Source organism: Sus scrofa, chromosome 17 (genome assembly GCF_054392235.1).
Source record: "Sus scrofa isolate SSC_HxYL_T2T_F1_AM1 chromosome 17, Sscrofa_HxYL_maternal_Yorkshire_Landrace_v2.0, whole genome shotgun sequence".
Classification (NCBI taxonomy): domain Eukaryota; kingdom Metazoa; phylum Chordata; class Mammalia; order Artiodactyla; family Suidae; genus Sus; species Sus scrofa.
The window spans coordinates 30,817,193-30,842,767 of record NC_139399.1 but is presented as its reverse complement, the minus strand read 5'-3'; the positions used below and the strand labels follow the sequence as shown (position 1 = coordinate 30,842,767).

General features: G+C 37.6%; 1 protein-coding gene and 1 non-coding gene across 10 annotated transcripts in view; one reads left to right on the top strand and one right to left on the bottom strand.

Annotated features, from left to right (window-relative positions):
- MACROD2 (mono-ADP ribosylhydrolase 2) overlaps positions 1-25,575 on the bottom strand; it is a 2,051,375-nt gene that overhangs the window by 1,158,267 nt on the left and 867,533 nt on the right. The gene's annotated exons all lie outside the window — the stretch shown is intronic.
- Positions 5,805-5,937, top strand: LOC146395204 (U11 spliceosomal RNA). Its single transcript, XR_014833011.1, has one exon. It is a non-coding gene; the product is annotated as a U11 spliceosomal RNA (small nuclear RNA).

Genomic DNA, 25,575 nt, shown 5'->3' with positions numbered 1-25,575 from the left:
GGTTGGGGAGCGGTGATTGATGGAATGAAAATAAAATAAAGCTAAAGACAGTTGTTCTCCGGATGAAGATATACAGTTGATATTTTAACGTGTGGGTGACTAGAGGCTGAAATACATCAATGATATGTTGTGAGTTCAATTAAAATATAAAAAGATCTTGACAAATTGGAAACATGATCTAAATCTGTTAGAATGGCATTTAATGGAAAGACATGTTAGAACCTGAACTTGGTTTCAGAAAGGCTCGAGTGTGAGATTGAGGAGACATTGTTTGGCTGGGGCTCTTAAAAGAAAGTGTTGGCCCTTTTTGCTAATCAACTCCGTTGAAAAGCGACCACATCACAGAAAGAGCTAATGCAATGTGATTGCGGGCTGACTTTAGAAAAACGCATTGGTTGAATATATGGAGGTGATGGTCCGAATGGCCCAGCTGTGGCCTGCCCCACCCTCCTGTCACAAGGTAGGAGGAGGCGTTCCTGCGAAGGCCACGCCTCCTCTGGCCGCCAGCATTCCACTCTCTCTCACCTTCCGAGCAACCTCCCGCTCTCTTATCTAGATAACATCTGCCATTTTTGGGTTCCTTCTCATCAGCATTTGATCACACTCAAGTCTTTCTTGTCATAAAAACCCCTCCCAAGGCCCCGCAGGACCCCCACGACAGCCACCCCCTCCTCCCTTTGGAAGCTGAATCCCTCCATAGCTATCTTCATTCCTCTCTGCCACCTGCTCTCAGCAAAGTATGACAACTGCTGTCACTGTTCTCCTGGGTTAACTGTTAAGATCACCACGGACAGTAGTTGGTCCTTATCTTCCTTGGCTGCTGGGCAGCATTGATATTGCTGACTAGCCTTTCTGGAATGTGTTTTCTTTTGTTTTCTAAACACCCCCTCTCCTCCTGGTTTGTCTCTTTTGTTGTGAGCTGTCCGTTCCCAGTTTTTGTGTGTTTGTTTTTTGTTTTGTTTTTTTTGGCTGTGCCAGCAACATAGAGAAGTTCCTTGGCCAGGGACTGAACCCAAACTGCTGCAGTGACAACAGCAGATCCTTAACCCACTGTGCCACAGGGAGAACTCCCAATTTTGTTGTCTTGTTTTGGGTTTTGGTGGTGTGTTTCAGAGGATCCTTCTCCTCTGTCCTCAGAGTCCTGGTCCCCCTCCTTGGCAGATGGAGGCAGTTCCCTGATGGCAATCATCATGTGAGGTCTGTGCTGGATCAGAGGGCCTCCCTGCATCGCCTCACAGGGAAGGCCCACCAAGGAGGCGATGCTGAGAGGGTGTGCACAAGAGAACTCTCTCATCTGGGGCCCATAACAGAACAGTCAGCTGTCTTCATGCAGCAGTGGTTTCAAAGAGTCAACAACATTGAATGCATTTAAGAAAATTCTACCATAAGGAAGCATTTTTGAGCTTAAATCTACAGAACAATGGAGACCCCCAAGTCCTACAAAAGTTAACCCCCAGGCTCCATAAAGAGGGGTCCTGGAGAGAATCAAGGGTATACAATGGAGGGTGGAGTAAAAAGCTGCCAGAGAAATGCAACACAAGCTGAACAGAGACGGCAGAAATAACGGCACTGGTTGCTGGGGAAGGCTGGGCAGATTTAGGAGACCCTTCCACGCCAAGGTGGGGAAGTGGCAACCATCTCTTCCTTCCTTTCTTTCTTTTTTTATTTTTCATTTAATTTTAATTAATTTTTTTTTTTGTCTTTTTAGGGCCACACCTGTAGCACATGGAGGTTCCTAGGCTAGGGGTCGTATTGGAGCAACAGCTGCCAGCCTATGCCACAACCACAGCAATGCAGGATCTGAGCCATGTCTGAGACCTACACCACAGCCCACAGAAACATCAGATCCTTAACCCACTGAGCAAGGCCAGGGATCGAACCTTCATCCTCAAGAATGCTAGTGGGATTCATTAACCTCTGAGCCACAACGGGAACTCCACTTTCTTTTTTAAATTGAGGTACAGTTAACTTGTAATAATTTATAAATTTTAAGTATACAACATAGTAATTCAAAAATTTTAAAGGTTATAGTGCATTTTTAGTTACTATAAAATGGCTATATTCCCTGTGCTATATATCTTTGTAGCTTGCTTATTTTATATCTAGTAGTTTGTATCTCTTACTCCCCAGCCCAATGTTACCCCTCCCTTCTTCCCTCTCCCCACTGGTAACCACTAGGTTGCTCTCTGTATCTATGAGTCTTCTTCTTTTTTTGTTATAGTCACTAGTTTGTTGTATTTTTTTTTAGATTCCACATATACATGATATTATGCAGTATTTGTCTTTCTCTCTCTGTCTTACTTTGCTTAGTATGATCATCTCTAAATCCATCTATATTGCTGCACATGGCAAAATGTCATTCTTTTTTAGAGCTGAGTAATATTCTACTGCATACATAAACCATATCTTCTTCATCCATCTGTTGATGGACACTTAGGTTGCTTCTATGTCTTGGAAATTGTAAATAATGCTGCCCTTTCCTTTCCTTCCTTAATGCTTATAGCCACCATTTGTTGTTTAGCACTTAGCATGTGCCAAGAAATGATTCAGTTTGTGTGACTGAGTCTCCAACTTCTCCCCAATATTTCTCCTTCCCTTCTTCTTTAGAAACAGAATCTCTGAGGCTTAGCTTGGTTCTCAGCAGTCCATGAAAAGGACATTTTTCCAGTCTCCTCTGGAGGTTCAGTATGGCCACATGACTACATTCAGGATGTAACTAGAAGTAGAGGACACAAGAATTGAACTTCCATTGAAAAGACTTTCCCTTCTAAATCTCTTCCATCTGGTTACAACATTCTGAAACAAAAAAGTTGAAATAACTCTGTTGTAAACACCCATACACTCACCAACTGTATTTACGATTGCTAATACTTTGCTGTATTTGTTTTATGACAGATCATTTATCCATCCACATATCTATCTTATTTTTATCCATCTCAAAGTTTCAGATATGAGTACACTTCACTCTTAAATTTATCTTGTTTTACAGGTTTCCCACAATCCCATGAGGTAGTTATGGTCATTTCTGTTCTCCAGAGACTAAGTAGAGGTCCAGAAGTCCAAGTGACTTTCTTAGATCAGACTCTCAGTAATGGATAGAACCCCATTTGGAACTCAAGTCTGTCTCTCTCCAAAGTTCATGTTTTTAACTGATGAGTGCCCCATCCCTTCAAGCCCCTCCCTTCCCTCCCCGACCCAAGGGCCGCTTAGAGTTGCTGAGGCTTTGGGGTATAAAACGCCATTAATTTGATCAGGACTTGGTATTCCAGGGGCCCAGTAAAAGGACCATTCTGATTGATTGGTTCACCTTGCCAACTAAAAGAGAGAGAGGAACTCTCACCCATTGGGAAATAATATCCTTGTATTCTTGGGTGCTTCCTTCAGTTGTCAGAGAAGGGAAACTATATTTTGCATTTTCACTATGAGTATCTCTCTGTGGGAATAAGCAATTCCATTAAATATAGTACCCCTGTCCCTCTGATTAATTTGAAAAAATCAGAATTTAGAAATTCAGTCTTCTGTTTTTCTTTCCTGAAATTAAAAGCTGTCTACCTGACTTCCCACTTATAAAAGAGGCCTGTTTACCATATTATACACTTTGGGATTTGCCCAACCTTCCTCTGATGGACAAGATTTCTGAAGCTGCTTGTTTGCATTTCATCAAGAATGATGATTCTCAGCCACCTTAATATCACGGCTTGGAAGCTCCCAAAGCAATTGGTTTAGTAATTTATTTTGTGACTGTGTGGCGGCCATAAAATTTTTCAAAGCAGAGCTCGCGTTCCAATCTAAAGATCTGAAAAGAACATTTTCAATCTGTTAGTTCAGACTGTTTTCCATGTGCCCGGCTGCCAGTGGTTACCCTTGGCACTGGGCGGCCCCACAAAGTCGGCACAGCTGTTCCTCTTGATGCTGCGGCAAGCAGAGCCCAGAGATTACCACATTATCATCTCTCGACTCAAAGCAGAGGTCCATTTAACAAGCTGACAGGAGCAACAGGACCACAAAATAACAAGCAGATACGCCGTGTGGTATTTGTCAAAGATAAAGGGCTGAGCTTGAGCTTAATGCTTTCTGAGGCTTTTGGAAAACATTCAGCTCCTCCACCCCAAATAGTTTCTGTTCCTTGAACTTCTTCTCACATTTCTCTTATTTGGAGTTGTCATCTCGACACATTTAAGTTTTACTTGGTGGCAGTCTTTTGAAGATACCAGAAATGCCATTAGAGTCTGTGCTGATTTCATAGGCATGTTTCCACATATGGACTTTGCTGGAAATCGTAAGGGCTGAAGCCAAATTCAATTCTACTTTATTGTTATACCTTCCTAAAGTTAAATTTACAAATTGCACAACATGCACACGTGTTTGCAATAAGACTCGCCACAAAAACACATAGCCTCGTTTCTTTATGGTTATAAAGTAAGTGTAGAAAAAGATTCACAAAACACAATACTTTAATCCAATCTTATGTGCCTTATTGCCTTTATGACATAAAATAGGACTTAAAAAAATCAGTCATATATCTTACCATTTTAGATTTGGTCTTCTGAGAGTATAACATCCTGTAGTTCTCTACCACATGTAGAGACAAATTAAATTTGAAAAGAAAAAAACATTATCTTTCCTGTTTGCTTTAGAATGTGCAAAAGCAACCAAAACAACATGAAATATGACATACATTAGCAGAATTAATTTTTGGATGAGTCTGACAGGATGGATGAGGTTGAAGTTAATGCCAGCAAAAACTGAAGAGAAGCCATGTTATTTTAAAAAGCAAATATATAGATTTAGAGCAAGTAAATGACCTTTTCTTTTTATAGATAAATTCTTATAAAAACGAAATGCCTAGAGCTGTCAAATCTCCAGTTAGTCTGAAACTCTTCAAACACTGAAACGTGTATATGGATCTCTAATTGTGTTTTTATGGTTTGCTCAGAGAATCACATTGTAGGAGAATGCTTTTGTTTTTGTCAAGGCAAGGTCTCCCTTCATTCAGTCGGTGCTTCTTTTCCCTTATTCCCAAAGCTGTCTATCCAATTTCCTCACAGCAAGGTCAGTTTCTTTGGCCACCATGACCTGGAGTTCTAAGTTTTGAATTTGCAAACATTGGTCTAAATCAGCTTAAATCCATGTCACCCCCTGCCCCGCCCCCAACACACACACTAAACATTCTGAAAGAGACCTGATATGACACAGGATGTGAGCAGTCTTGCTACCCTACTGCCTAAGAGAACAATCTCGAATAACATGTGCCTTCCTTCACGATGCTCTCCTCAAGCCTGTGGCAGGGATGAAACCCTCCAATGGAGATCAGTTCTAACAGCAGATTCACAGCCTATTTCCACTGAGGAAGGGAACTGTTTGGGTAACAAAGAGTGACTGCTTTGGAGCTGAAGCGAGGATGCCCAGAATTGCTGGGCTTGGGGAATTCCCTTTCTGAAACATTTCTTGTGTGAGGACGACTGCAAATTGCTTAGAGTATGAGATTTTTGCAGCCTGACAAAAGGAAATGATTCTAGCACCACTTAGGAGTGGCCCAGAACTATGGCCCGAAGAGGCCTGGGAGCAAGCTGTACTTAAGCCTTGGCTGTGGGTTGATTCTTTCCCAGGATGGTGCATGGTACAAATTCTGAATCATCCTGTCACGGTTGAATATGATAAGGTTATATCTCAGATATTCCAAATAAATATGAAGAAACACACTAGGATTTAGAGTCTGATACTGAGTGGTAGGTGGGCAGCAGATGACTGAAAAATAGTCTTTGATATGGAATTTTTTTATATGTTAAGACAAAGTTTAAAATAATTAGGGCTTCTGTTGTGAGTGGCACAAGAAGGGCAGCTTGCTTGCTCTTTTTATGGAATAGACATCAAGGGATTTAGGAAGCATCATTTTTTGGACTTGGACAGCTGGAGATCATTGGCTGTGGTGCCCTTCCCTCCCCCACAATAATAATGTATAACTAGGGATATCGGAAGCTTCTCAGGAATCTTAGGAACAAATTATGGTCCCCACATAAGCTGCATTTCTTTAAGCATTATAATAACCATAGTAACTAAAAGCCTGATGTTTCAAAGATTAGGACAAACATATGGCAAGAGAAAAATAGCAAGAAGAAAAAAATAAAATGACTTTATAGCTTTTGCATCTAATTTCTATATTAGTCTCCTGGCTTAAACATGGGTCATTCTATTATATACACAAGATGGATTTACGTTCATGCACACATACATGTACATACACACACACACACACACAGTCTTTGCTCTCACAGTGGACATAACCCTCTGACCCTCACTTTCATCTTTGTCTCCTAACTGAACTGGGCTACAGAAGAGGGGAGGATTTGGACTCCAAACTTGCTGAAAACCTCTGGATGTTGTATGTCCAGGAGTTAAGGGCAAGGTCCAAGCCACCCAAGGAGCTGGAGGATGTCTCAGGCAAGTTTCTTTCCTTGGGGGCATGGATGGAGCCTCCCCAAGAGATCCTGGCAGGTCTCTTCCTTAAATAGATACAGGTAGGGTGAGCAGAGGTAAAACCTGGATTTATAAGCTTGTGAATAACTACTCAACTTGACTCAGTCCCCTCTTGTCTCATCTTGCATTACTTCTCCTTTTGCCCAGCACTGGCTCTGAAAACACCGTGGTCTCTCATGCCTTGACACCTTCACATACTTGACCCCTCTGTCCCTCTACTTCCCTTCTTTTCTAGTAGTCATCACTTAATTTTAATGTCATATACAATCTAATTATCCTTTGGAATTCAATCTCCCTTACACTGGCCTGTGCTGTGAGTAGGAAATACTAGAAAGTTTCCTTGAAGACTGACTGGTAGAGCTCAATAGGAAACTTGGCAAAGTTTCTTCAGCAAGGCTTTTAGAGGCATTCAGCTCCAAACGTATACTTTAAACGATCCCTTTCTACTGTGCATTGGTCAGAACTGTTTGACTATTTGAGTCTAATGACTTTAATCATCTGTAATAGCAGTTGTTACACAGTAATCACTAAAGTGTTGAGTTTGCTACATTTAAAGCATTTGATATATATTGTTTTGAAAATATAGGTTTGAAAATTATGGATCAAATTGGCGACTCAGATGATGGAAGTGATGGCAGACCAACAAGAGATGATGAGTCAATGTCAGAGAAAAGAAGAGCAATATGCTGCAACTCCCTACCCCTCACCTCCTTAAGGCTGATGGACAAGGAAAAGAAGTAATTATCAAGTCGACAGAGCCAAGGATGGGGTGCAGAGTAAGAGCTGGGACCAAATTATCCCCTAATTTATCTTCCTAGAGCATGTTGTGGGTTAATGGAATAAGCTAAGAATTTCAGTGACAGAGCACACAAAACATTGTTGTGAGGTTTAATTGGTATAATGCACTTAGAATAGAACCTGCCATGTTACTCTCATTAGATGTTCAAGGTTTCTGGTGCCTTTGGACTGACATATAATTCTTCTAGTTCACATCAAGATGAAGCAGGGATTAGAGATAGAACCCTTGCTCCAGCTATGGGCAGCTATGCCAAAAAGTACAAAAATCAACTGGCAAAGGATATACCTTCCAGTGAGTGGATGATATTAAAGTACTAGCATCTGAAGATGGTTTTTGAACTTAAAAAATCATGTCAGAGAATTGGTACACTGTTGAACTTGCCACTATGGACTCTGATTTCATAGGTCTGGGGTGAAATTCGGGCCCAGTCACCCCAAGTGACTTATATACAGTCTGAAAACCTCATCTTGTAAAGTATATTTATTGTGATTGAAACTGAGGAAGAAATGGTTTTGAGTTAATCCTGGCCTGCATTTTTTTGTGGGTTCTGGCATTTTCGCAGTCAACCAACTGCAGGTTGAAAATATCTAGAAATAGAAATTCCAGAAAGTTCCAAAGAACAAAACTTGAATTTGCTACACATCAGCAACATTTACACAGCATTTGCATTGTATAAGATATGATAAGTAATTTAAGGATGATTTAAAGTATTCAGGAGGCTGTGTATCAGTTCAATGCACATTCTACGCCATTTTACATAAAGGACTTGAGCATCCATGAATGTTGGTATCTTTGGGGTCCTGGAACCAATACCCCTCAGATACCAAAGGACAACTGTAAATTAAACAGAGTTGAAGAGAAGTGAAAGTTTTGGAGCTTATCGTATATTGTATTTTTTCATGAAACTTAATTTTCACATATGAATTTGTATACCAGGCTGGATATAAAATGAATTTCTTATCACAGGTTGTAAATAGAAAGTTGGAAAGACTTTGCTCTAGGAAATTCACAGCATTCACATCAAGTGACAAGCAATCACAAAGAATGCTAAACTCTGGAGCCACCTAACAAGCTTAGGATTAAAAAGGGGGAAGAAGGAAAGGCCAGTGGGCTATCAACTGGTGTAAAGAACTGAGTTACCAAGATGCAAAGAAAGAGCAGTCAGTGGGCTGTAACCAAACTCTGACCTGTAATTAGACTGACATGCATGTGAAATGTTTAATGAATGGATCAGGGACCATGGAGCTCTGACAAATGGTAGAAAAGCCTAAATTTAAAAGAGGCTTTACATTCTAACCACCTATTATTACCAACCCCTTCTTGGTCTCTCAATAAATGTCCTTTCTGCTGGAATTTTTCATGCTTCCTCAAAGCTTGATGGTGAGTTCTTTGGGGCTTTATTTATTTTGGAAAGCCAGGGGAAAATTGTTTCAGTATGTTCTTTAAATTAGTTTCCTTGAAGTGTTTTCCTTGCACACATTAATTATAGCTCCCCCGAGGGGCTGAAGTACCATATAACACACTGTAATTCAGCTCCCCCATCTCCCTTCTCTGATGATTCAAGTTGCCAATTCCCCCTACTATCTAGGCTTTATATTAATATGTGAGTGAGAAGTACATGGCTGAGATTCTTTCAACTATAATATGAGAGGAGAAAATGTGATCATCAGTTCTTGAGCACAACAAACTTAAAATGAATAGTCTTGGCCCATAAAATGAAGTGGTTAGATTAAATGACCTCCGAGGCCCCTTTCTTCCAATTCAAACATATGCCAATGAGAGTTTCATTTAATATCTGAAAATACAGAGAAGAGATCAGTGCGACTTGGATGAGGCTAAGTGATTCTCATTAGCATGATCTGACTAGAATTCCAGAAGTTCTCAAGAAAATAATACATGTCCAAGAAGCTACATTTGAGCTGTCACTGGACTAGACACTTGGAAAAGGCAGTTAGTCCAAGAAATTTAATTACTTTTTAATTCCAGAGGAGAGCCACAATACAATTTTAACTTTCATCTCATGGCCACAAGTCATGGAGGAAGAAAAAAGAAATAGCTAAACACAAAATATAGTTCTAAAAAAAACTTAAAATGAATAGTCTTGGCCCATAAAATGAAGTGGTTAGGTTTTCAAATTCCTTTTCAAATAGGTACAAGCAATGGCGAGTGTGAAAATCAGAGTAGCTCATTTATTGACTAGTAAGAACTGGAACTTTTCTCAGGAAACCAAAGGAAAGAGACAAATGAAGGAGTTTCTGGGCCAAGCTCCGTATTAAACAGCTCCTATGTACAGGACTATGGCAGGTGTTTTACACAGCTGTCCTTTTCCTCTGCTTGTTTCTTTGACGTAGCTGTGTTCGCTCCCACTTTACAGATGGAGAAGTGCAAGCTCAGAAAGGTAAGTAAAATATGTCAATCAGTGTCAGAGTCATACTTTAATCCAGGAAATAATTTGCTCAGCCCCAGCAGCTTGAAACAGAGGATATGATTATTAACTTTATGACTGTCAAGTGTGTAAGCTCACAACATCCATCAAATGGTTCCTTAAAATTTACCATCTTCTTTTACTTAACCAGATTCAAAGCCCTGGAAAGACTGTCTTGATTAGAGGGAAATCTTTCTCTCTCAGTGGCTTAAACCTTTACCAGCCTGGTTCCAACAGGGAGCAAAAGTAGACAAGACAGTTGGAGCTGAAATCCCCACAACAGGGAGCAAGTCCTACTGAGCCTCCAGCCTTACACCTCCCCGTCTCCTTCACTCATGCTCTTTTGCTGATGGGACCTCATCTCTCACAGTATTAAACCTATCACCTCTATGTAATCATCCACTGTGTATATATGTGTGTGTGTGTGTGTGTATATATATATATATATACACACACACAAAATATATATATTCAAATGTGTTATTATAGTTACAAACACTAGCTTGTATTTGATACTTATGACTGATTTTTCATAGTGCCTTTAAATCTAGGGCATGATGTGTTAAATGAGAGGCTGACAGCAACATGGAATATATATTTATGTGTGTGTATACATATATGTACATACACATATATATTGTCTTCTTCAGCTCTGATTTCTCTTTTGATCTGCTGACCCATATCTACAGTGGCCTAACCTATAGGCACTTCAGATTCCTCATTCCCAATGAACTGCTCATCTTTCTTCAAGAAGCTTCACTTACATCTGAAATCACCCTTTCAGTAAATAGCCCCATCCTTCACCCACTTGACTCCTATAGTGTTCTCCTCAACAGACAGACTGACACATACAAAGCAGGAGCCAAATTAAAAACAAATATTTGCTATCACCATACTGCAGACCTTCATCTCTTGGCTAGAACATTGCCATCGATCCCTATTTTCCCCAACCATGAGTCTCATCACTTCCCACACATTCTCCACATTCCTGCAAGCATTCCCTCCCTGAAGATATACTTTTAACCATATTGCTCCCCCACTCACCAACACAACAACATCTAGCGACCTTGAGCAGTGGTTTGTAGCTTGTGGTCCAAGTTCATGGATGAGCTTATATGCAAAAGTGACCATGTGTGCTTTTTTTTTTTTTTTTTTTTTTTGAGACAGGCTTGAGTTTTCTTAGAGAGAATTCCTAAAGGGGACAGTGCCTCCAAAATAATGAATAACAAGCAAAAAAAAAAAAAAAAAGAAAAAAAAAACCAGACAAACAATAAACCACCAGAAATCAAGTCAGGTTCCAAACTCTTTTTCTGGATATATGAAGACATATATTACCTAGACTCTGCCAATCACTCCCATTTCTTTTCTCACCACACATCACCCCAGACCCATTTCCAAGCCATACTTAATTTTATACCATTTCCTATCTTCCTGGTCTTTGTACTTTCTATTCTTTATGTCTGGGTTATTCTTTCTCCATTTTCTGTTCCAGAAAGCTCAAAACCTAGTTTGTGAACTACCTTCTCAATGATGCCCCGAAGAATAACACAGGTAGACTAAACACTCCCTTACTAAACCATGAACTTAGCTCTCTCCTAGCATTTACCATGCTGCATATAACTATTTGTTTACATGACAGCCTACTTTTCCATGGGCTTCTCAATGACAGGGTCTGAATGTTAATATTTTTCCCTCCACAGTACCCCAATATGTTCACTGAATTAATTTACAAACACTGCAGTCTGTGATAAGGAACCAGGGCTGAAAGCTTTACAGAGATTAAAAAGGCAGTGTTAAGTCCTGAGAAGGCTTAAGAAAGAAAGAATATAGTATACTTGGAGACAGTAATGAAAAATACCTTGCTTTTTAGTGATGGAGTCCTGATGTTAATTTCAACAAAGATTACTGAATAATATTTTGGCATATTATACATTTATTTATTCTCAGTAAAAATTTTATTTTCTTAGTATGCTTGCAGATATCTCTGCTACACCCCATTCACCAAAAAAGAAACAAGGTATTTGTAAATGTTATATTAAAAACCAGGACATTGCTACTGCTGGCTTGAACAAAATATAGACATAACTTTTATGTATTATTCATACAAATCTAACAAGTAAAAAGGGGTATTCCCAAATAATATTTTACATATGATGGCAAACAATATTTTTATAAAAGCATCATTTTGCACTAATAATTCTTGCTTATTTGCCTCTCTTTGGTGATATTTTCATTACCATTCTTTTAGAACATTGGAAGTATCCGGTGAAAAGAAAAACAACGAAAAACTAGGAGCGAAACCACAATATGAGGAAAGTGCGATAAAGGGGAGGAGGAAGTGATGTGGGGATTGGAACAGGCCCAAGAAAGAATCTAGACATAACTGATGAGTCAGGATCCGGGGATCTGGGCAGACAGGATGCCTCTGCATCACACTGAACGCTGACCATGTGCCCATCCCATGCTTTGCATATATAACTTCATTTTACTATTTACAACCATCCAGTTTGATTAATAATTATTATTATCCCTACTGTGCACACAAAGTAACCAAGGCTTAAAGGAGTTGAGTAATCTGCCGAAGGGTCATCCAGATATTAAACATTATTATCAATATTTGAAAACAGATGATTCCAAAATTCATGACACAGCAAACAAACGATATGTTTAGCTCTACTTTTGTAGAATTCAAATTCATAGAACTTTCTTTAGTTATATACACTATCACGCAGCATATACTGTGCAAATTAGTCTATATATACTAATTTACACATGTATGTACATGGATATATACAATTTTATGTATATGTACACCCATATATTCTATTTATATTCTGAATATACTATTCTAATTGGGCATAGTCATTTGTCAAAGTCATGTCTCGTTTTTAGTTCTCTCATGAAAATCATTTCATAAGGATAAAATCAGTGAATAGTGCCAGTTAAATGATCCAATACACAGTGATGCTTCCTATTTTGTATATGAATGAGTCACATACACCAACAATGAGAATGTAACCAAATAGAGAAGAAATCTATGCCTTAGCAAAATTTGACTGCCCAACATTTCATTGTTGCCAGGTCCACAAAATGCACATTTAACTTCATTCAAAAGCCAACCCTATAACTCATTCAGGGGCCCACCCAGGACCTAGTAAGCTCAAGGGTCTTTTGTAGAGGTACAGATGGTATCACAATTCCTCATATGAGTTCAGTGACTGCCCACTCCAGGCAGAAACTTCTGGTTATTCTCCAAAACTACGATCTCCCTCTTTTTAGCTCCTCAGTTGGACACTTACCAGTTTGCCTTGCACTGTAGTAGCTCTGTGATTGTATTATTCTGACCAAGAGAATGTGAAAAAATATTGTAAAACCTCTCATGTGTTTTAGCAGAGGCAAACTATTATATATATAGGATGGATAAATAACAAGAACCTACTGTATAGCACAGGGAACAATAGTCAATATCCTGTGATAAACCATAATGGAAAAGAACATGAAAAAAGAATACACACACACACGTAAGTCACTTTGTTGTACAGCAGAAACACAATGTTGTAAATCAACTACACTTCAATAAATGTTTTTAAAAAACTTTTGCATATGCTCCTTCATGCTTTTAATCTGCCAGATGAATATCAATGCCCAGAGCAAGTATGGAAGCTGCACAATGACAGTGAGAAAGGCTCTATCAGTCTAAATTCCTAGAGGGCTTTGTGTAGCAGCTCTGCCCCCAACACTTGTTGGCCAGGAAGACCCATCCATACTGGACTGTGGTATGAGCCACAGATAAACCTCTGCTGTGTTAAGCTGATGAAATTTGAGGGTTGTCACAGCATCTAATATTACCCTGAAACATACAGCAACCTCTCAACAGACTAAGTGCTCCCAGGTTCACCAACATTTAGTCCTAGTATTATCCACCTAATTTTTTCTTTTTTTGTCTTTTTTAGGGCTGTACCTATGACCTCTGAAAGTTTCCAGGCTAGGGAATCAATCAGAGCTGCAGCTGCCGGCCTACACCACAGCCACAGAAACACAGGATCTGAGCCGAGTCAGCAACCGCAGCTCGTGGCAAGCCAGATCCTTAACCCACTGAGATCAAACCCGCATCCTCATGGATACTCGGGTTCATAACTCACTGAGCCACATGGGAACCCGCTAATTTTTTTTTAAATAGAATTTTAGAAACTGTAACCAGTTATACTACTGACTAACTATAAACAAATTCAAGTATGTACTTCAAATACTTTCAAGCATAATTCTATGCTATTGCTACTCCCTCCTCATTAAGAGTTGATAAGAATTCTGTGATCTGTCAAGGTTAACTATATCATGTCAGCCTTGCTTGTGGTCTTTGATATGTTCATTGGTTGCATGCTTCTGTATTCTTCAAATAAATCATGTAGGAAACCTTCAGTTGCCCCCTCCCTTACTTAAATTCCACTTCTTTTGCTGTATGAGTTTTGCTGACAGAAGAGCAACAAAGTGACCTCTAGTCTTTCATTATTTTTTTGCTTCTGTTACTTTCTACATGGCACCCTCTGTATTTACCTTTCATGCTTCTTTTTCCTCTTTAGCCTTTGAATTTTCATTTATCTGCTATGTTCAATTTCCCTCAGGTTGAGCTCATGGGGTTCCTTGAGTCCCTCCCAGATTTTACATTCGAGGTTCAACTTTGTTTTTAGGCAGGTTTTAAAGCACATCCTTCTCTTAAAGTCACTACTGTGACCTCATGGCTACAGAGTCCCTAGTTTTTCAATGGTTCTCAGCATGGCCTGACCACCCTGCCTCTCCTGTCTTCTTAAACATCAGGCCTTTGACCACCCTGACCACAAACACTCTCGGTTCCCCCCAGACAGACTTATGGGACTTACTTAACTTTAAGCTCTCTGGAAAAGGTCACCTTTTCACCCTTGTGGTATGGGGAGGGCAAAGGGTAGTTATCTAAAAGAATGCCACAGGAAGAGTACTTAAAAAGAACATAGAACATGGTTTCTCTGATGCCAACTCTTGCTTCACTGTGAAACATTCTCCCTTTTGCACCAGCAAGGGAAAGAAAAGAGTGCCTGACCTATTACCTGCTGTCTTTCTGCCAAGTGTGGCTTGCAAATATTACCTAGAAAAAACAAAAGGTAAAAGGGGACTCCTCCCTACTTAAAAAATTTAACTCCTAGCCACAAATTCCAAAAAAATTAAAATAAGCAAACAAGTACAGTTGTGTGGCTGCTTTAGGAAAATATGATTAAAAAATAATTCTATTCCTAAAATGATGAAAATAGAGATTAATATTTAACATTACAAGGACATGATTCTTTTTCATGTAAAAAGCCCTTCCACGTCTCGCTTAATTTAGAAGCCCTTAACTCCTAAAATGTTACTTCTTCTATGTAATGCAGGTAGCTTTCAAATCATCTTTTCAGGTACATATCTACCTATTATTGACTGTTTAAAATGAGTTTCAATGTACACATTTTATACCAATTTTGTGTGAAAGTTTTCAACATATACTTTAAAATTACATTTCCCATTACATTTCTGAGAGGAACTTTTCCACTTTCTGCAACAGTCAAATGAAGCAAAAGACAACCAAACCTGATATAGGCACAATCCTATAGTCACAAAAACCTTAAAATTTCAGGATATCCATTTCCATGTTTCAAGGTAAATGAGGCTAGAGAGAGTATTCTAGGTATTGATTTGATGTGTTTGTCTTCTAATATCACAATATTGATTTTCCTTAGATGATTTAATAATTATTTTAAAATGTGAAGGTTATTTTAGTATACCCTGTATTATAATCTATAAAGTCTTATGACAAAACTTATGCATTTAGATAATTTCCAATACTCAGACTACGAACTATGTGAAAAAAAACTTCATGAAATTACAAGTAATAGTTCATAACCTAACAGAATTTATTATACTGCTTAGTCAAAGGTTTCACATCAAATTTTTGTGTTGCTATTGTTTTATTAATTTCAACAGGTTAGAATATTGCCTGCTATTAAAAGAGTATTTGGTAGCTTTGTTTGTTTTTAATTCTTTGTTTAGCAAAAGAAACTAAGGGATGAAGAATGTTATAGAATTTCTTTTTACCAATTCTTTGGAAAATGAAAACAACTGTTTTGCATTAAAGGATTACATACAGGAGCTCCATTTATAGCTTTTAATTTGCAAAGAATGTTTTTTTTTTGAGAAAAGCTTAAACACATTATCTAATGCTGAATAGTATCTTAAATACTTCTTAAAGTGCAATAGCAGTTAATTAATCTAACAGCAAATATAAAATTAAAATATTTTACACCACATAATACTATCTTCCATCAAAGCCCTTGGAAGGAAATTTGAAAATAAATACATTTGGAACCTAAAGATGTCCTTGTGGCTGCATCTATATATGCAGTGAAATGTCTTCTTTCTAGAGATCTAAATTACTCATTTAAAATAAACAGTCTCCATTAAATCTGCCTTAGGGACTGATAATGCAATACTGGAAAAAACTTTTTAAAAATTTGGTGTAAATTTTTTAGTACTTCAGAGAACATATACAAAGATGCTCTGAAAGACACTAGGAAAAGAGGAACAAACTAAATCCAAAACAAATAAAAATTTTAAAAAACTATATAATGATAAAGATTCAAGCATAGCTAAATTAGAGAACAGGATAACAAGAGAAAAATAATAAAACCAAAAGTGAATTATTTGAAAAAAATGTGACAAACTCAATGGAAAAAAAAAAAAGGAGACTCAAATTACTACAATCGGCAATGAAAGGGGATATTTCTACTCTCTTCCCAAAATAAAAGGGATTTTAAGGGAATATTATGAACACTACTAAGCCAACAAATTCAATAACCTACATGATATGGAAAAATTCCTAGAGATCTACGCTACTGAAATGACACAAGGAGAAAATGAAAATCAGAATAGACCTATATAAAATAAGTAACTGAATCAATTTTCCAGATGCAAATAAGTATTAAAAAACCAGGCCTAGATGGCTCAATGATGAATTCTATTACACATTTGAAGAATAATTATCACCAATCCTTCATATGCTCTTTCCAAATACAGAAGAGGGATCACTTCCAGCTTATTCTATAAAGCTGGTATTATCATGACACCAAAAACTAGTCAATGATACTTCAAGAAAACTACAGACCAATATTCCATAAGACTACAGATGCAAAAATCTTCAAAAATTTACTAGCACATCAAATCCAGCACCTTATAAAGAAAATTATAACTGTGACCCAAGTGAGACTTACCCCAGGAATTCAGGGCTGGCTTAACATTTGAAAATCAATCAATGTAATACACTACATTAATAGAATATAAGACAAAACTCACATAATCATCTCAATAGGTTTAGAAAAAAATATCTTACAAAATCCAGCATCCTTGTATTACAAAAATACTCTATAAGCTAGAAATATAAAGGAATTTCTTCAAACCTGATAAGGGGAATCTAGAAATTCTTTGAGTTTCCTCAAAGAAACTATTTTGTCATTTTTGACCCTGAAATTTAGATATATATCATCCTCAATGGTGAGCCATGTCTTTCCAGTTCTATATTCTTTGGTTTCACAGATTTTTTTTTTTTAAATCCAGAAAGGACTCAGTATTTAAAATCACTCACAGTGAAAAGGCAGCCATTTAAGAAATGTTATATGCTGAATTATGGCCCCAAAAAGAGATGTTTGAATTTTGACTCCTGGTGACTCAGGATATGACCCAGTTTGGAGAAATGGTTTTTGCAGAGGTAATCAAATTAAAAGAAGTCATTAGGATAGGTCCTAATCCAATATGATGGGTGTCCTTATAAAAGAAAGGTCTGGACACAGATGTGCACTCAGGGAGAACACCAAGTGAAGATGAAGGCAATGGCCAGGGGGATACTTCTACAAGCCAAGGAATGTCAAGTATTTCCAGCAATCCAGCAGAGCTGGGAGAGAGAGGCAGGGAACAGATTCGTCCTCACAGCCCTCAAAGGAGCCAAACCTGCCAACACCTTGATCTCAGACTTCTAGCCTCCAGAAGTGTGAAAGAGTAAAATTCTGTTTTTTTACCACTTAGTTTGTGGTACTTTATTACAGCAGCCCTGGCAAATGAATACAGGCATCCTCAGTAAATATTTATTCATTGTGAAAATCATAGCAAAATAAGCAGAGGGAAATGGTGCTGATTTAAAATTGTGAGTTGAGACATAAGGCAAATGTCTGCTTCTCCTAAACTTGAGAATATCAGACATGTGTGCTCAAAAGGGAGGCTGGTGTACAGTTCAGGAACAGTAATTGTACCTTTTTTTGAAATTTTGTTTTTAATTTTGATTTACAGTTTTGTGTCAATTTCTGCTGTACAGTATAGTGACCCAGCTATATATCTATATCTATATGTCAATATAGATATATCAATATATAGATTTTTTTTTTCTATCTTCCATCATGTTATTATAGCAGGAAAAGTCCAGAAGATCGCATCTATAACCAGGTATTAGGATTAAGAACTTTAACGAGAATTATTTGTTCCACATGTTTATGGTTATCAAAAACAAAAACAAACTAGGGGAAAAAATGACATGATTAAAAGGAGAATTTTCATTCTTAGGCACTGCTCTTGCTGCCAGTCTGTTCTTTGTTCTTTGGATGTCCAGCAATAGAACTCCCTTCCTAATTGGGAGAGATCCTCCCTCACATGGGCTCTGATGGAAGAAAGGCTTCACTTCTCCTTAAAAACCAATGGACTAGGCCACCAGAGAAATGGTACAGAGGCTAAACTCAGCCATTCAAAAGGTTGATGCTCTGGAGAATGATGGAAATGTGCAAGGACAGCTGAGGAGTTATCTTTCGCAGTGTAGAAATCCCAGTGCAGCCAAAAACACATGTGTGTTGGAGGGGGATCCAGCAGCAGGATCCACTCACCAGACTGATTATGACATAAAGTAGGGTATGTGTTGTACCACCCTGTTGGGGAATCCAGATTCCTGCTTAGTTCTCCTGCATTTCTGTCTAATCAATGGTTATCCTTCCACATTCTTCCCCTGAAATTAGCCAGAAGTAATTACTGGAGCTTAAAGAGAAGCCTGATATGAAGCCCTAACTAAAATTAAATATATAAATTCCTTATGTTGAAACCAGTATCTAGTTTAAGTTGAAATTATTTTTATTTCTTATATAGCTGAACCTTTATTTGGGGACCATCTGGGAATATAATTATCAGACCATGTTCTGCATGTAAAATTAACCAGCAAAGGAGTTCCTGTAGTGGCTCAATGGTTAACAAACCCAACTAGCATCCATGAGGACTCAGGTTCGATCCCTGGCCTCACCTCGCTCAGGGTTAAGGATCTGGCATTGCCATGAGCTGTGGTGTAGGATGCAGATGCAGCAGCTCAGATCCCACAATGCTGTGGCTGTGGCATAGGCCGGTGGCTACAGTTCTGATTCAGCCCCTAGCCTGGGTACTTCCATATGCCACTGGTGCAGCCCCAAAAGACAAAAAGACAAAAAAAATATATATTAACCAGCAAAGAACATTTTTATAAAAACTGATGGAATTATTTTTAACTATTTTTTTTGGCCATGGATGCAGCATGTGAAAGTTGAACCCATGCCAGGGACTGAACCCATGCCACAGCAGCAACCAGAGACACAGCAGAGACAATACCTTAACCTGTTGAGCCATCCAGGAACTCATCTTTGTAACTTAAAAAAATGTATCATGCGGTGAACCTCAGAATTTGATAGGGCTGTAATTATCCACTTAAAATTCAATTTTCTTAGACACCTACCTTCAAAAGGAACACAATAGCCCCAGACTGTGATTGACACTTGTCTGCAGTCAATCCATAGAAATGCATCTACCTTGCACAGACTTGCTCATCTTGTCAAGCAAAGAAAAGTCTCACAAAAAAAAAAAAAAAAAAAAAAAAAAAAAAAAAAAAAAAGGAGTTCCTGTTGTGGCGCAGTGGTTAACGAATCCGACTAGGAACCATGAGGTTGCGGGTTCAGTCCCTGCCCTTGCTCAGTGGGTTAACGATCCGGTGTAGCCGTGAGCTGTGGTGTAGGTTGCAGATGCAGCTCGGATCCCGCGTTGCTGTGGCTCTGGCGTAGGCTGGTGGCTACAGCTCCGATTCGACCCCTGGCCTGGGAACCTCCATATGCCGCAGGAGTGGCCCAAGAAATAGCAACAACAACAACAACAACAAAAAAAAAGACAAAAAAAAAAAAAAAAAAGAAAAGTCTCATAATCAATTTTGGCTCCTCCAGGCCTTCTGATTCTCAAAGTAGTATAAGAGCACACAAATCTGGGCTCTGTGGTTAGTCTGTTGCAACTTCATTCAGGTAAAGAAAGACCTCATCATGGCAGCGTAAGGTCATAACATCTTATGAGAGCATCTGTCTTGCAATATAAACCTGAATTAAATGTCTATCTATTGCCACCTTTTATTTTTTAAGCTAATAGGGAACTAGCTACACAACTATAATTACCTGGTGACTGTAGACAAATCAATGCAACAGATTTTTTTCAAGGTGATTAAAAACATTGTTTATCCCGGACTGGAACACTGTAGGATTTATCATGCGGATTGGCATTTTGCCTGCAGCCATATGCCATCTGTCATTTACTTTAATGAAGTTTGCATCAATTTACAAGAAGCACCAAATGCCACATAACTGGTAGAATCACTTTACGCAAGAAGATCAATGTTTGATGTCTTTTTATTCTGTAGAAACCCATCTCCCGAATCCATATAAGGAAAGTTTTCTGAGGCTTCTTTCTCAGGTGATGAGACTATCAGAATAAGTTGCTGTGCAGCAAAATATTAAAGAGAAAAGAGCTAACAAGTAAATAGGGGAAGAAATCCACAAACTTCAAAACTGAAATTCTTCTCCTAAACACAGCAGATGTAGAATTTTTGGAAGAGGAAATTCTGCATCCATTAAAAAAAGGCAATGATATGACTTAATTCAAAACAAATACCCCTTCTTAAAAGATAAATAACAAACATGTTCTTCTTCTTCCCAAATGTTATTGGTCTAATGGACTTACGTCATTTTCAATTTCTAGAGTTAAAAACATAAGGTAAATAGTGAAATCCAAGCTTAAATGTATTTGGAAATGAGCTAATATGTCAAAATATCTTAAACTCTCCTTTGTCTTCCAAAGCTTTTTACCCTACATTTTCTGACCCTCTTGAAGATTCTGGTAAAGCCCATCCCCTTCCCCATCTCTCCTCCAGAGGTAAATACCACCCAGAAATCAGTGTGTATTACCTGAATATGTGTTCATATATTTCTCCATAACCCCCTTATCCCTAGTGCACAAAAGCATTTTCCCCCTGTATTCTCCTTTCCCCCAGGATTTCTGAGTGAATTTTTACTGCATGTCATTTGTGTGAAAATTCTGGGGTGGAGGGATGACGGTTATGCTTATCCCCAACATTTCATTTGCACTCTCCATCGTCCCTTCTACTCACACTCACACACTGCCAGAACCCTCAGCCCCCAGTCTGGAGCTGCACAACAAGGCAATAATTCAGGCTCTATAACTCAGTAACCCTAATAGTAGAAGACTTTTCTCTTTTTTGGACCTCTTGCTTTAAATAATTCTCACACAGAATATTCTCAGATCTACTCCCAACTCCTTCCACTTGCTGGAGCTTGAGCTGGCTACCCTTCAATGCCACCTGGGCGTCCCCTTCAAATCACCATCTCTAAGACATGGCTCATCTTTCTCCCAAGCCTCTTTCAACTCCACCATTCCATTTTCTGTTCATAGAATCTTATACTCCCAAGTTTCTTAAACTTGCTAATTGCATCTAAACCCTTGCCATCCTCTAGCACCACATATCCAATTGCAAGGAATCAGTTACCAGGTACTTAACTTGCTTTCAAATGTCTCACATCCATTCATTATCTTTCATTTTCTTTGCCATCATCTTGGCTCAGGTGTGTATCACTTTATGCATACTAGCAAACAGGGAAGTGAGTCTCAACGATGTAAATTCCATGGGAACAGTCCTCAGATGCAAAGAGGCTGAACTTTGCTCACACACTAACAAAACAGCAAATACCTATTACATCTTTATATATCCCTTTGAGACTATCAGTCTCTTGTGCAAAAGCAATCAGTGGCAAATGTTAGAGCAGAAGAGGACCTAGATAATCAACCATCAATTAATGGGTGCTTGTTTTTTAACCAAGTACTTTTGTAGATTTCACATTGGCACATCTAATTCTCACAACAATCTGGTAAAGTATTTCCCATATTATCTAGAAAAAGTAACTGAGGTCTAGAGACATTAGCTAATTTTCTTAAAGCCACCTTGGAGAACCATTTGATTGTTTCAAAGGAAGATGAAAAATTACATTGCACGTAATTCAGGAATTCCACATTTAGGTGTAGGCCTCCTAAAGAAACTCTGACAAGGAGTGTACAAGGAGACCTGCATGAGGTTGCTCAGAGCACAATTCTTCACAACAGAAAGAAAGCACCTGGAATGATAATCAACAGGAGACCGTATAAACATACTGCTGTATATGCACAAATCATTATTCTCTTTAGTAACTAGAGTGGGTGATGTGGATTTATACATGTCAGCATGGATACACCTCAAAGACAAATTCTGAGGGATAAACAAGTTACAGAGAGATGTAGCGGAATACTATTTATATGAACTTAGGCATTCTAAAAATGTCTACGACTATCTCTATAAATATCTGTAGGTTATACATATAGGTATACAGACATAAAGATATGTATGTATATAGAGGAGTGTATATATACATAAAATTTGATTTTATTACATATATAAATATATAAATACATGTTTAGATACATGCTATATAAAATAAAAGCATAAATATATGGATAAGAAATTTACATGTCAATTTCTGATGGCAGATGCCAATGCAGAAAGAGGGGAATACATTTCTGTGTATGTACAAAGAGATAAACTTTAACAGTAATATCACATATATATATATATGATACCTGAAATTAACATGGACAAATGTTAATATTAAGTAAACCTTGTTAAAGAATTCATGTTTTTTTTTCTATAATATCATTTACTATTTAATACAATACATATTTTTTTCAAATAGGAAAACAAAATTTGGGGGAAATAATATTAAATCCAGTCATTAATAAATTCTGGATGCACTAGAATTGACAAAAATAATGAAAAAAATGAATTTTTGACTCTTACATAATAGACATTTTTCAGATAAAAATAGATATAAATGTGAATTAAAATTGTCTCAGGTGTAACTCATCAGTCACATAGAGGCAACAATCTGCATTAGCAAAATTAAAATGCATATGCTCATCTGAGAGTATTTATGAGGAATATGATTGTTATGGGATGAATGTGTCCTCCCATATGTTGAAGCCCCTAACCCCCAATGGGATGGTATTTGGAGGCAGGGCTTTGGGAAGGTAATTAGGTTTAGATGAGGTCATGAGTGGGGGCCCCTATGAGGGGATTAGTATCCTTATAAGAAGAGAGAGAGAGACCAGAGCTGTCTTTTTCTCCCAGCTACTATGTGAGGTCACAGCAAGAAAGTGGCTGTCTGCAAGCCAGGAAGAAATCCCTCATCAAGAACCAAAACTTCCCCAGCCTCTTGATCTTGGACTTCCCAGCCTCCAGAGCTGTGAGAAATAAATGTCTTGTGTTTAAGCTACCCAGTCTATGGTATTTTGTTACAGTAGCCTGAGGCGAATAAGACAATGAAATAAAAGTATTTTATATGTTAATAACTCAAAACTATTATAAGTTGGGTACAGGAAACCCATCAAAAAAACATTTATAGGTTATAAACTTAAAATTCAGAACAGAAAAAATATAACTGTCAGGAGGCCTGTACAAAATATTAAATCTTATTAATAACCAGAGAAGTAGAACTTAATGTAAGTTATAATTCCTCTGAAATTTATAACTATATTCTTATCAAATAGGCAAAGACAAAACAAAGTATGTAATACTGAAGGACAATAAGATGTGTTAATTTGATATGTAAATATTTAGGAAAAAAAAAAAAACTAAGAGCTTTTAGAAAGCTCTATGTATGTTGATACCCTTAGTATGGCCACTGTCCAAAAAAAACTGTAAACAGGTGTTACGGAGGATCTGGGGCAATGGGAACTCTTACACATTGTTGATGGGAATGTAAACTGGTGTGGTTGCTATGGAAAACAGTACGAAATTTCCTCCTAAAAATTAAAAAAGCAGAATGACCATATGATCCAGAAATGCCACTCCTTATGGGTACAGAAGAAGAAGAACTGAAAGTAGGATCTTTAAGAGATATTTGCACACCTGGTTTACTGCAGCATTATTCACAAAAGCCAAGAAATGGAGGCAGCTCATGTCCTCACAGATGGGTGACTGCATAAAGAAAATGTGGTGAATACATACCATGGAAAACTATTGAAATTTACAAAAAGAAGGAAATTCTGACACATGCCACAACATGGATGAATACTGAAGATAGTGTGGAAGGGAATAAGCCAGTCACAAAAAGACACATTCTGTTTGATTCTAAACATGCAATGTGTCTAAAGTCATCAAACTCAGAAAATAGAATGTAAAATTGTAATTGCCAGGGGCTGGGGGATGGGGAAAATGGGAGTTGCTTAATGGACATAAAGTTTCTTTTAATTTTTTTTTTTTTGGCAGTGCCTGCAGCATGCAGAAGTTCCCAGAGAGTTTCAATTTTGTAAGATGAAAAAGTTTTAGGGACCTGCTGTAAAACAATGTAAATACACTTAAAACAACTGAACTGTACACTTAAAATGTGGTTTAAAAGGTAAATTTTATGCTATGTGTTTTTTTAGCACAATTAAAAAATATGTTTATGTATTTAAATGTTTTTCATATCATAATTCCACATCTGGAAACTTAATATAAACAAGTAATTATAAATGAGTGAAGACTGTCAAAAAAAAGAAAAAAAAAAGCAATAACTATCAAATATACACAAAGACATGGCTACAAGGCTCTGCAGCTTAATTTAGTATAACTGAAAAGAGAAAACAACAATCTAACTCAATCCATGGGAAGAGTTAAAAAGATTGTGACACATTCATACAATAGAATACTCTTCATCCATTGGGAATGATGTTCAATATAATTGTATAGAAAAAGAAAAAATGATCATAATATAGTACTATTTGATTTTTTTCTATAAACATATCTTTATTTTATTATTGGTAGGGGGAGAAGGGCAGGAGACTATTTTAAGAGTAACTTCCTCAGGGCAGGCATTTTATGGCAATTTGTAAATATGTGCTTTTTAGCAAGTTGAAGGTTTGTGGCAATCTTGTGTCAGACAAGTCTATAAGCACCATTTTTCCAATAGCATTTGCTCCCTTTGTATTCACATTTAGGTAATTTCTGCAATATTTCAAACATTTTCATTATTATTATGTTTGTTATGGTGATCTGTGATGTTACTATTGGAAAAAGATTATGATGTGATGAAGGTTCAGATGATGGTTAGCAATTTTAGCAATAAAGTATTTTAAATTACATTACATAGTATTTTTAGACATAATGCTATTGTACACTTAAGAGACTACAGTCTACTGTAAACATAACTTTTATATGCACTGGGAAACCAATAATTCACATGATTCACTTTATTTTGACATCTGGTTTAGTGCAATGGTCTGGAACCCAACCCACAATATCTCTGAGATCTGCCTGTATATGTTTTTCCTATGGGCACAGGACTCTATGAGTTTCAATCCTTTAAACATGTATGATTTATACATTTATTTTGGTTACTAATCACAAGCCTACCTTTTCTTGTTCCCTTATATCGTTCTTTGCTTTTGAACTTGTTACATACATCTGCGTTTTCTC